Here is an 11757-nt window from a genome sequence, read left to right as displayed (position 1 = left end):
ATGGAAGATTAAACTAACTTGTAAAGTATAGGGAGCATATGAGAGTACTTGAATCAAATAATGGACATGGTGATTTGCATAAGAGGCAACAACTAGAATTTCCTAAAAAAAAAAAAAAAAAAAAGGTACGCCCTTGAGCGTGGTCATACCTCTAAGTTAGATAACTCTATTTTACCTAAAAATTTTCTTTTATGATTAGGCCCAAAGGTTGCATCATGATAAAATGATATCTGATGATTTGTATGCCCTTGCTTGTGGTCCAAATGATTGTGCTCGATCTTATAGTGGGTGTATAGCAAATGGAGTTCGATTTCATACAAAAGATCATGATTGTCGTCGGACCACGCAAAATAGTGGAGTTATAATCCTGGTGATGATGAATCTACGCAAATCGTTTTCTTTGGTGAATTACATGAAATAATAAGACTACAATACATTTATATGAAGGCAGTTAATTTTTTTAAGTGTGAATGGTATGATACCAGTTCATGAAAAGGTTGAATTAAGATAGTTGATGGCTTTACATCGATAAATACTTGTTACCGATGGCACAAAGATGAGCCATTCATCCTTGTAAGTCAAGCTGTACAAGTATTCTACTTAGATGATTACAAACTTGGTCAATACTGGAAAGTTGTTCAAAAATTTCAACAGAAAAGTGTGTGGATATTTCAAAACTTGAAAGTGATGAAATAGAGATAACGGTAGATGTAACCATACCTACATGTTATCCTCAAGTCGAAGAAAACCTAGATTCACAAACATTTAATAGAGAAGATGGTGAGCCTTTGACTATTGAAGATTAAGTAGATTTACTTGTAGAAGGTAATGAAGAAGCATCGACTGATGAAGAAGATTTTGATTTCGATCATTCTAGTGATGACTTAATGAACACACATTCAAACACATCACTATGTGACGAAGATTGTGACAGTGACACATAAAACTATTTGTAAGGCTATATGTAACTACTTAAACTTTCATTATATGTATATAAATCTTAGATTATTTTTTTCTTTTATTGTTATGTTAAATGATGTTGTCAAGAATTCTTGGACCTGGAAATTGTAGTAGGTCCACCTCAAGCGTCTCACAAGTAAACAACAATAATGAAGATTCTATTAGTGAGCAAGAAGTTGATTCGATAAATTCAAATGTTCAGGGTAATGTGTTAATTTCTCTGAATAAATATTAATATTTATTATAACCTTAAATGTATTAATATTTGATATTTCTTATGATGGTTCTAGGACTCAAACAAAAGGTCGAGGAGTGACTAGAGGGGTTGCTCTTGAGAAGTATGTCAAAGAAAATGATCGCATTTCAATTAAAATTGAACATGAAGATAGAAAACTCATTTGTAAGGACTCGTCCAAGTTGAATTCTACCATTGGAAAAGAGGTACGTGGAATAGTACCTCTTCAGTGTGAGCAGTGGTCAGATGTCTCTAGAGAAGTAAAAAGGGATATAATAGATAGAATTTCGGTAAGTTAATTAGCTAAATGTATTTTTAAAATATAAAATACTTCTTTTAGATAAATTGGAAACTAACAGGGTTTGTTCTTCAATGTTAGAATTACTTCATTTTGGATTTGGATGACCCCATAGTACAAGATTATCTTGAACATGAGATGAGTATACTACATAGAGAGTTTCGTTGTTCTTTACACAAAACTTACAAATAGCATAACTCTCTAGATGAAGCATGAAAACATCACGACAAACGAGTGGCAAGAGATTCAGATCGGAACCGTTTATGAGATTGATGGGAAAGAGAAGACTTTAAGCGTACCTTTAGGCAAATACCAAGGCTCGAGCTGATCTTGCATTCACTCATAGAGGTGGCACTTCGTCATTTTTATGCCATAAGAAAAGAAAGGTACACATTTCATTCTTATCTCCATAATCAATCTTTCTTATTCTATAACTTGGGTCATAACATGCAGAAATTAGAAGATGGTAAGGAATTATGTGATATTGAATTATTTAAGCATACTAATTCTAATGCAAAGAAGGGATGGGTGAATGATGAGGCAAAAAAGAAATATATAAGTAAACTTTTGTGTTTATATAATTTCTTTCTTATTTTACACCATAATAATGCTATGACATATTTATTTTGTAGGATGAGATGATGGCATTAAAAAAAAATTTAGAAGAAGCAGGTACACCTATTGAAGATAGAGAAATCTGTGAACAAGTGTTAGGTAAACGGTTGGGGCATGTGAAGGGCAAAGGTTGGGGACCAAGAACAAGAAATGCTAGGAATGATGCAAGTTATCAGCATGCTAAAGAAACAAATGCTCAATTTGCACATTTGCAAAGTGTAGTTGAATCACAACAAGCCATGATTGAAGAAATCTTAAGAAGGTTGGCAACTCAAGAAGGGATATTTAACATAGAAAGGAGTTGAGAATAGTCCAATGATAGTTAAAAGGTAATATTTATAAGACATTCTTCTTACAATTCTAATTTTTTAAAGTGTTGGATTAGTGATCATGACTTGGGCTTTGAAGCGTTTGTCCTGAATTTGAAATTAGGAATTTGGTTTTCTATTTCACTTGATATAAGAATTGGAATTATTCTAATATTATTGATAGAAGATGGTTGTGTTTTTCAACCCCCATCCTCCTCCTCCTCCTCTTATGATAGTTATTTAGATGGTCCTTTTATGATAGTTTCTATATTAATGAGGTTTGTTTACTTTTGTAATATTGAGCATGGTTTCCATATAGTTTGTATGAAATTGGATTTTGTGAATGTCATTATGTCCCCTACTTCAATTTGTTATTCTAATGTGCTTACATATTTCAATTTGTATATGTCAGATTTTATATCTTGAGGGTTACAAGCTAGTATGAGATTTCAAAAAGTTCAATCTAGATGAAAATGCAAAGAATTTTGGGGCATTTTATATGTTTATTTCAAACTGACCTTTTGTGCTTCAAATACCTTACATTGTGACTTTTGTTATGTAAATATTGTGACTTTGAGCTCATTTAAGAACTGATTGAAGTAGGTTGATATTACATTGGGATTTTTGTCATCCAAACTTGTGATCAAGTTATTTTATTTTGTTTCAATGATAGTGTTTTGATGTTTGGGAATGTGTGCATCTTCATTTATAATTTTTTGTTTTAATTTAAAATGACTAATCAATTCTTAAAATGTTTGAAAGATTAATAAATTTTAGATCTTGTAACAGGTTCACATATTAAATTAAGCATCATTTTTTTATTCAATAAAATATTTTTAGCAACGCTTTATATAACGTTAGTAAATCGATATTTTTTTACTAACGCTTGTCAATGTCGCAAAAGATGCTTGCAATGAAATGACTAGAAATTTACATTTAGCAGCAGTCTTATACGTCACTAAAACTTAACTTTTAGAGACAAACTTGTCATATCACTTATAAAACAAATAGCAACAAATCGTGCATTGCTAAAAGTACACTTTTAGTACCGTGTTAATGTCTATAAAAGTCGTGTCTTAGCGACGTGTACTAAAATGCGTCACTAAAACTTTTAAGTATATGGCTACCGCAACATTCACAGCGATGCGCCTCTAAGTATTGCTAGTACTTTTAGTGGCATTTTTTCGCTTTTAGCAACACATTTTATTCGTCATTGAAAGCTATTTTTCTTGTAGTGCCTAGTTCCTTCGCGTGCCAGCATTTTCACATGGTTTGATGAAAAGAGCAATATGTTGCTTTGGATTTTCCTTCCCATCCAAATTGTTGAAATTTAGGTTGCTGGTATCTGGTTGGCATTGTTAAATTATCAATTCTTTTTGTATATAGTTTAGAATACAAGAGAGAACTTTGAGACGGACCGCCATATTGAGCTCAGATGGAATTTTTAATCATATCTAGCAATGTTGGACCGACAACGAAGCAATTAAAGTTGAATGTTGTTGTCGTTGGCTCTCTTGCAATATTTGTCTTCCCTTTGTCATTATCCTTGACAGTAGGTGTTTTGCTTGATTCAATAGCATCATGACTTTGAATATGATTCTTTAGAGATTCCATTTCATAATCTCTTTCTTCAATTGCCTTCATCAACATGTTAACCTTTTTTTCAAGTTCAACCATCATTTCTGTAGGATCTAAAGGCAACACTAGGGGGGTGAATAGGGTTGACTAACAATTTTTTTAAAAAAATAATTTTATCTTCAAACAATGCTCAATAAAGTTAACCCACTAATTTGATTAAAGAAAATTTATACAAGAAAAACTTAAATCATGCAAGCTATGATAACTTCAAATTTAAAGACAATTTAATCAAGGATAAATTTAAATAACACACTAAAAATTAAATCATGCAATTTGGAAAGATTAAAAAAATAACTAAGACAAGAAGCAAAAAAAATTGAAAACAAGAAATAAAAGAGAGAGAGGGAGAGAAAGCAGCCGGGAATTATAGTGGTTCGTCAAATTTCCTACTCCATCTCTCCAAGACTCCTTCTTGGATATTTCACTAAGTGAATCCCTTGCAGATTGAGGACCAAACTGACACACGACCCTCTTTTTCCTAGGCTAAAGAGAAACCCAAGATCCTTTTTACTGGTTCAGGATCAAACAAATTTTTTTTCTCACAACCCAAGGTGTACCCACACCTTAATACAATTTCCCAAAATTAAAAGAAAACCTCATAGTATTACCTCTTGAAGGCTAAATACACAAGTTGAGCACTCAAAAAAAAACTCACAAAAATAACTCTAGCCAATTTAGGAGCAAAGGAGGACAAGAATTTAAGAGTACAGAGAGATTGAGAGCTTAAAACTTGATAAACTTTTGGTGTGTGTATGAAGAGTAAAATCAATTCGAATTTATAGGTGAGGGGGATAAATTTTGGCCAATGGAATAGATTGCAAATGCAGGGTGAGATTGAATAAAAATAGAAAATGAAAGGATTTGAAAAGTAATTTGAAAATTGGAATTATTGAGATTTGGAGAATAAAAAAGATTTTGAAGGATGAAAATTTAGGAAGGAAATCAAATTTGAAAAGGTTGAAATTTGTTGCGAATTTGGAGAAAATTGGATCAGAAATTTAAAAAAAATAAGAAAAATAAAAATAAAAAATAGTCTGATGATATGAGCACCACATGCATAGGGGAGGAGATTGAGCATCACGCGCCGCATTCTGTGAAGAAACTGCAGGCACGTGAGGCGCACGGCGCGCGTGAAGCTGGGTTACGGCCACTTGTCATTATCTCATTCGTCCACGGTCGCCACGTCACTGCCACATCATGTGCCACATCATCGCAACCTCAGAAAAAGTGATCAGTTGGAGTGCCACATCATCAATATTGACCGTTTGTGTGCACGGTCGGCAAGGTGTCACGTGTCACTGCCACGTTGGATTTCCTCTCCAATCTTCTTTTGCTTATAACTTTCTCGTTTGAACTCCGATTTGAGCGACTCAAATTGCGTTGGAATCGTCTTTCCGAGCTCTACAAGATAGTGACTCTGAAACACTGAAAATATTACTACAAAAAAACTTAGTTTGTTATCATCAAAATACTTGATTTGATTGAAGCCCTAAAGTTAACAATTTCTTCATCTATTTCGACTATTGGGTTTTATGCCCTAAAAATCGTAGATAGTGAATGTAATTAAATGACTGTCATTAATAAATAGTTATAACTCTCAATAAGTTTTATTGATATTTTATTTAATTTTCTCTTATTAACCCTAAAATCCAATAAACTGACATCCCATGCTGTCTTATGAGTCATGAACTGTAGAGAGATATAAGGATCAATGTTCAAGATATAGCCTAAAGGGATATAGTATAGGGGTAAGGATGGGTACTTTATCCTGATAACACTATGGATATGAGGATGAGTACCTTATCCTGGTAACACCGTGGATATAACCTACTTTGTATTTGATACAAATGCAGTGATCCAATGCGTTTGTGTAGGAGACACGTGAGTGGGGGTATCTTGGATAATGAGTTTGCACAAGACCGAACCGTGAAATAGTAACTACTAGATGTAACTCCGTTGGCTAGTTAGGTATCTATTTCAATAGGATGACCTAGGCAACTTAGTTTTACTGTTGATTATATTATGAACTCATATTCACGAGGGATTGTCCTTTGATTTATATAGATGAGAGTGGCCAGTTTTTCGACTCAATATGCCTACCATTTTGGGGATAAGACTGATTGGGTAGCTGGGAACATAATCATACAAGATGGATTTCATTCCTTCCCGATTTCAGGGTAAGTAGATGAGTGTTCCCTTAAATGGTGTCTTCGGGACTTGAATAAAGGGTCTTACCCTCTCATTGGCCTGAGAGGGGTTTCTGTTTAATGCTTGGACCATAAACAGGTTGTTTATTAGAGGCACACTAGTACTTAAGGATGTAGAGGTAAACTAAGGGTAAAACGGTAATTTGACCTAGCTGGCGTTATGAACACTCGTAAAGGACTAACTTACTGTTATTGATCTATATCCGTGGACATAGAAACATATATGTAGTGAGAAAAATGCAGTTGTGGATCTTTAGTGGAGTATACTCACAGTTAACGAATATTAATTAATTTGGTTAATGAGTTTAGCCAATTAATTTCACATCGTTGGAGCTTCTGCTCTGCAAGTCCATTAAGTCCCCTTCCTAGCTTGTAAAGGGTATTGAGGAAATTTGTCATTAAATTGAATTTGAAATGTTCAAATTCATAATTGAGAATTTTTTAATGTATATTGATACATTTTAATATAAATTTTAATTTTAGACTTTATTATTAATTTTGGATACGATTCAAAATTAATAAATGAGAGAAACAAAATATTTGAAAGGAGTTCAAATATTAATTTAATATGAATAAGATTCATATTGAAAAATATAGGTTAAAAATAATGTGCATTGGATGCACATTTAAACTATAAGTTAAATGAGAAAAATATATTTGAATATGATTCAAATTAGAAATTTAAATTAAATATGTGATATTTAATTGGAAGATTAATTACGTGGATAATTTAATTTCAAATATTAATTTAATATATATAAGATTCATATTGAAAAATATAGGTTAAAAATAATGTGCATTGGATGAATTTAAAACTATAAGTTAAATGAGAAAAATATTTGAATATGATTCAAATTAGAAATTTAAATTAAATATGTGATATTTAATTGGATGATTAATTACGTGGATATTAATTAATTAATTTTATTTTATTTTGATTTTAATTAAATTGATTAAATCAAAAACTATAGGTTAAAATTAAATGCACATTAGATGTGTATTAAAACTATAGGTTATGTGAGAGGGAACCATTTAAATATGATTTAAATGTAATTCCTCACGTAGGGGAGTTACTAGAGATGTGGCCTCTCTCTGTATCAAAACAAAGAAAAAAAAAAGCAGAGATAATCAATTGATCAATATTCAAAAACTCTTTGCGTTTTTTTTTTTTTTTTTTTTTTTTTTTTGTTCTTCCTTCCTCTCCTCCAATTCCAAAAAAAAAAAAAAAAACCTCACAATTCTCATTCTCCTAGGGAGGACTCCAAGTGGTGGTGCCCAATCCCAATTCTCAATAGATAAATTCTACTGTCAAAAGGTTTGACAGGTAAGTTTTCTTTGCTCTATGATTATTGTTTTTTAATTGCAATGTTAATCTATTTTTCTATTTTATTCCAATACAAAATTGTTCGATTTTAAAAGGCAATTTTAAATACATTTGGGTTTTGTGTTTTAGCTTCCGCTGTGCCTTAGGGTTTTCAATCCCTTCAATTGGTATTCAAAGCGAAGTTGTATTGTCAATTTGGCCTTTTTTTTTTTTTTTTTTGCATTGGTTTGCGTGAGATTTACTAAATTATGAACATTATGGTTTGCAATTGAATGTTTTATGCAATATTTGACCTTAGATTTACAATTTTGATATGATCAATATAAAGGCGCTTATGTTTTTTGGGTATTATTGTTATAAATCGTTTTTCTATAAGTCTAGGTCTAGAATTAAGGTTCATGTCGACATTCTGCTTCCCTGCATAATTTTGCAGAGAATTCAAAGCGGGTCCGGTTCGACTACGAATCCATTGGTGGTCTGGTTCGGTTTGCTTTGCTTGGTTCGTAGGTTGGTGATCCAGTTCAAGCCAGTTCAGGTTGGTCTGGTCTGGTTCTATACTGGCAGAAGAAATTTTAGGATAAAATTAGCTAACTTAGTGAAATTTATTGCTTTATTTTATCCTAAGGGCCAAAAATTACAGGTTCATTTGCTATTTAAATGCTTTGTGGATGTCATTTATATAAATCTCACCTTAGGTTAAGCATGTTCATGCATTTTTTGTATATTATAAGTGTTATAATATATGGTATGAAATGCATGATTTATAATTTTAAGATTTATTTAATGTATTTGATATGTTAATTATATGAAACTACAGAAGTATGTTGCATGACATTAATTAGAAAATATAATTAGTTATATTTATTAATGTATATGAATATGCTTGGTTGATTTTCATAATTTTATATAAGTGTTATATTTAATTGGAAATCAATATGCATTGAGCATGATACATCCATTGCTTAATATAATGGTTATATCAAAGTCATGCATGTAATATAATTTAATTTTTTAATTAGAATATGATTGTTAATTAATTAAAACCACAGTGAGCATGTTATAGGACTAATCATTACAATTTGTAATACTTATAAAAATTAATGATTAGCAACCATTAACCTATAACAAAGAGTTGCATGCAAATATAGGATCTAAAAAAAATTAGTTAGACCTAAGATCTCATTTCTAATTAGATTAGAATAATTACTCAGTTTCTTTTCAAATAGTTTTAAAATTGACTAAGTATGACAAATAGGATTAAGGTTATAAGGGAACTCAACCGATACAGTTTTGTCTAGACTAGAGGTCCTAGCATGTAATGTCATAGTAAGTGGGAGAAAGACACGTGTCAACTGGGAACTGGGAACTGGATCGGAACCTGAGTTAAGTTAATAGAGGTCCTATTAGCATGCAATGTCACTAGGTAAATTAAATGGTTTAATGAACCTAGAACATTAGTATAAAAACCTTATTATAAGAGTTATAATAGGCATAAACTTAGATAGATTCATTAGCCGAAATTTAACTAAGTGTAACAAAATCCTAAGAGAATTAGAACATTTTAGTGGGAGAAACTGGTATATATGATATATCATTTTTAGGCTTTCATGTCCCTAAGAGTTCACACCATGAGAACGATTCTTTTGATGATCTGCGGTTTGTCTTAACTGAGGAGTGTCCTCATGTCCCCGCTCGAAATGCACTCCTAAATGTTAGGGATGCATATGACAATTGGACAAAGGCTAATGAAAAAGGCCCGAGTCTATATCTTGGCGAGTCTATCTGATGTACTCAATAAGAAGCATGAGGCCATGCTCACTGCTCGTGAAATCGTGGAGTCCCTCCAGGGTATATTTGGGCAACCATCCATTCAGATCTAGCACAAGGCCCTCAAATACATTTATAATGCATGTATGAAGGAAGGCCAATCAGTTAAAGAACATGTTCTCGACCAGATCGTCCAATTTAATGTGGCTAAACTTAACGAAGAGGTCATTGACGAGCAATCCGGTATATTTTCCACATTGATAGGAGTACGTTTATGTTTCTGCTTTACGAATATGATATTTTCTGGGTATTTCTAATAATATCAAGTGTTATTCCTATTTTGGCCTTTCTAATTTCTGGAGTTTTAGCCTCTCTTAGCAAAGAGCCAGAGAAACTTGCGAGTTATGAATCGGGAATAGAACCAATGGGCGATGCTTGGGTACAATTTAGAATCCATTATTATATGTTTTCTTTATTCTGGAATCTCTTTCGAAGAGATTTCTTCAATTATGCAGGAATGCGGTTATGAATAAAATTCAGTACACTATAACGATGTTGGGATTTACGTCCTAAAACTCATGGTTTGTAAATAGTAGAACTTATTTTGAGAATTCAATAAAGTTGTTATTGAATATATTGTTTTAAAAAATCCAATAAACCTAAGTCCCTTGACTATTACATGAGTACTTGAACTTTATGTGGAGACAAACAAGTGGATCAGGTTCGAGTAAATAGTCAAAATGATCTATAGTATATGAATAAGGTTGGGTACCTTATTCTGGTAACACTATTGGATGCGGCTTACCCTGTAGTTGTTACAAAGAGTTGTAAAGTGCTACAAACGAAGTGATCCTAATTCGTTCATGTCAGGACATGAGGAGTGGGGGTGTTCTGTGCAAATGAGTTTTGTGCAAGATCGGACCATGAAACCAGTCATTCTTACTTTATAATGTTGTTTACTGTTTAAGATTGACAATTTTAAAGTGATGACCTAGGTAACTTGACCTTAATCCGGAGCTAACTACGAACTCATGCTTGTTCGGGATTATCCTTTGATCTGCAAACGGTGAGAGTAGACCAACTGTCTCTTCTCAATAAGCTTACCATTTTGGGGACAAGACCGGATGAATAGCTGGGAACATAGGGTGCAAGACGGAATTCACCCCTACTCGATTAGGTTTAGTAGAGAGGTTATTCCCTCCAAATGTTGATTCTGGGTCTTGAACAAGAGGCCTCACTCCCTCATTGGTCTGAGAGGGATTCGATTTGTTGATTGGATCACAAATCAATTGTTCATTAGGAGATCAGTGGAACTTAAGGAACAAAGAGGTAATTTCGGGGGAAAACAGAGATTCGACCCAACTATTATTATAAGCAATCTATGAACGGTTAACTTACTAATCATGGTTATATCAAGTAGGCATAATATATCTACAGTGAAGAGAGTTCAGTTATGGGCTTTAGTGGAATCACCCATTAGTTAATGAATGGGGGTTAAATCGGTCTAATGAGTTTAGTCAATTAATCTTGGATCGTTGGAGCCCATGATCTGTAGGTCTGCGAGGTCCCCCTACTAGCTAGAAAATGGATTAACTCTAGAATAACATGATAAGTTAATTTGAAGTGTCCAAATTAGAATTAAAAAAAAATTGAAGAAATAATATTTAAACACGATTTAAATATTTGAAGATGAAATTGCGTAAAAATTAATTTAATATTTGATATTAAATTAATTAGAATTATTTAAATTGTATAAATAATTATTTATTAATTTAATTAAAGAAAATTAATTTAAGAAATTAATTTTGTAAAATTAATAATATTTTCAGTTTTATAAATAAAATTGATTTNTAATATTTTCAGTTTTATAAATAAAATTGATTTATGAAATCAATTTCAATAAAATTGAAAAAGAAAAGAAAAACACAAAGTTGGAAAAATGGGATTTTCCATTGTCTTCTTCCTACTAGCTCACGAACAACCCACCTTAAACTCTTCATTACCAAGCATGAGCTGCATCTCATGCAGTAAATCTCTTTACATGAATGTCTGTAATATATTGAAGAGATTGGAGTGTTTTGAAGACAATGCAATCGAACAATTTTTTCTGAAAATTCGTGAGAGAAGAAGGTTGTTCTTCTACTGGGTTGCTACTGTGAGCTTCTCCAAATTCCTTTAATTCCAGCTTATTTTAAGTCCCACTACTCAATCTTGAGCACCAAAAGGATAGTAGGGAAGATCTTGGGGTAGTCTACTACAAGATTCTGTGAAGATTTACAGTTGGTTCAAAGCTTAGAGGAAGTTCTTCAAAGGTATGTCATGAAATCCATTTATTTTTGTTGAAGCATGTTTTCTTTTCTGCCAAAATTAATGAATTAGAGTGCTTATGGATCCTAGTAACTTCC

The sequence above is a fragment of the Benincasa hispida genome, chromosome 12 (genome assembly GCF_009727055.1).
Source record: "Benincasa hispida cultivar B227 chromosome 12, ASM972705v1, whole genome shotgun sequence".
Classification (NCBI taxonomy): Eukaryota; Viridiplantae; Streptophyta; class Magnoliopsida; order Cucurbitales; family Cucurbitaceae; genus Benincasa; species Benincasa hispida.
The sequence above is the reverse complement of the archived record's forward strand: the minus strand, read 5'-3'. Positions refer to the sequence as shown.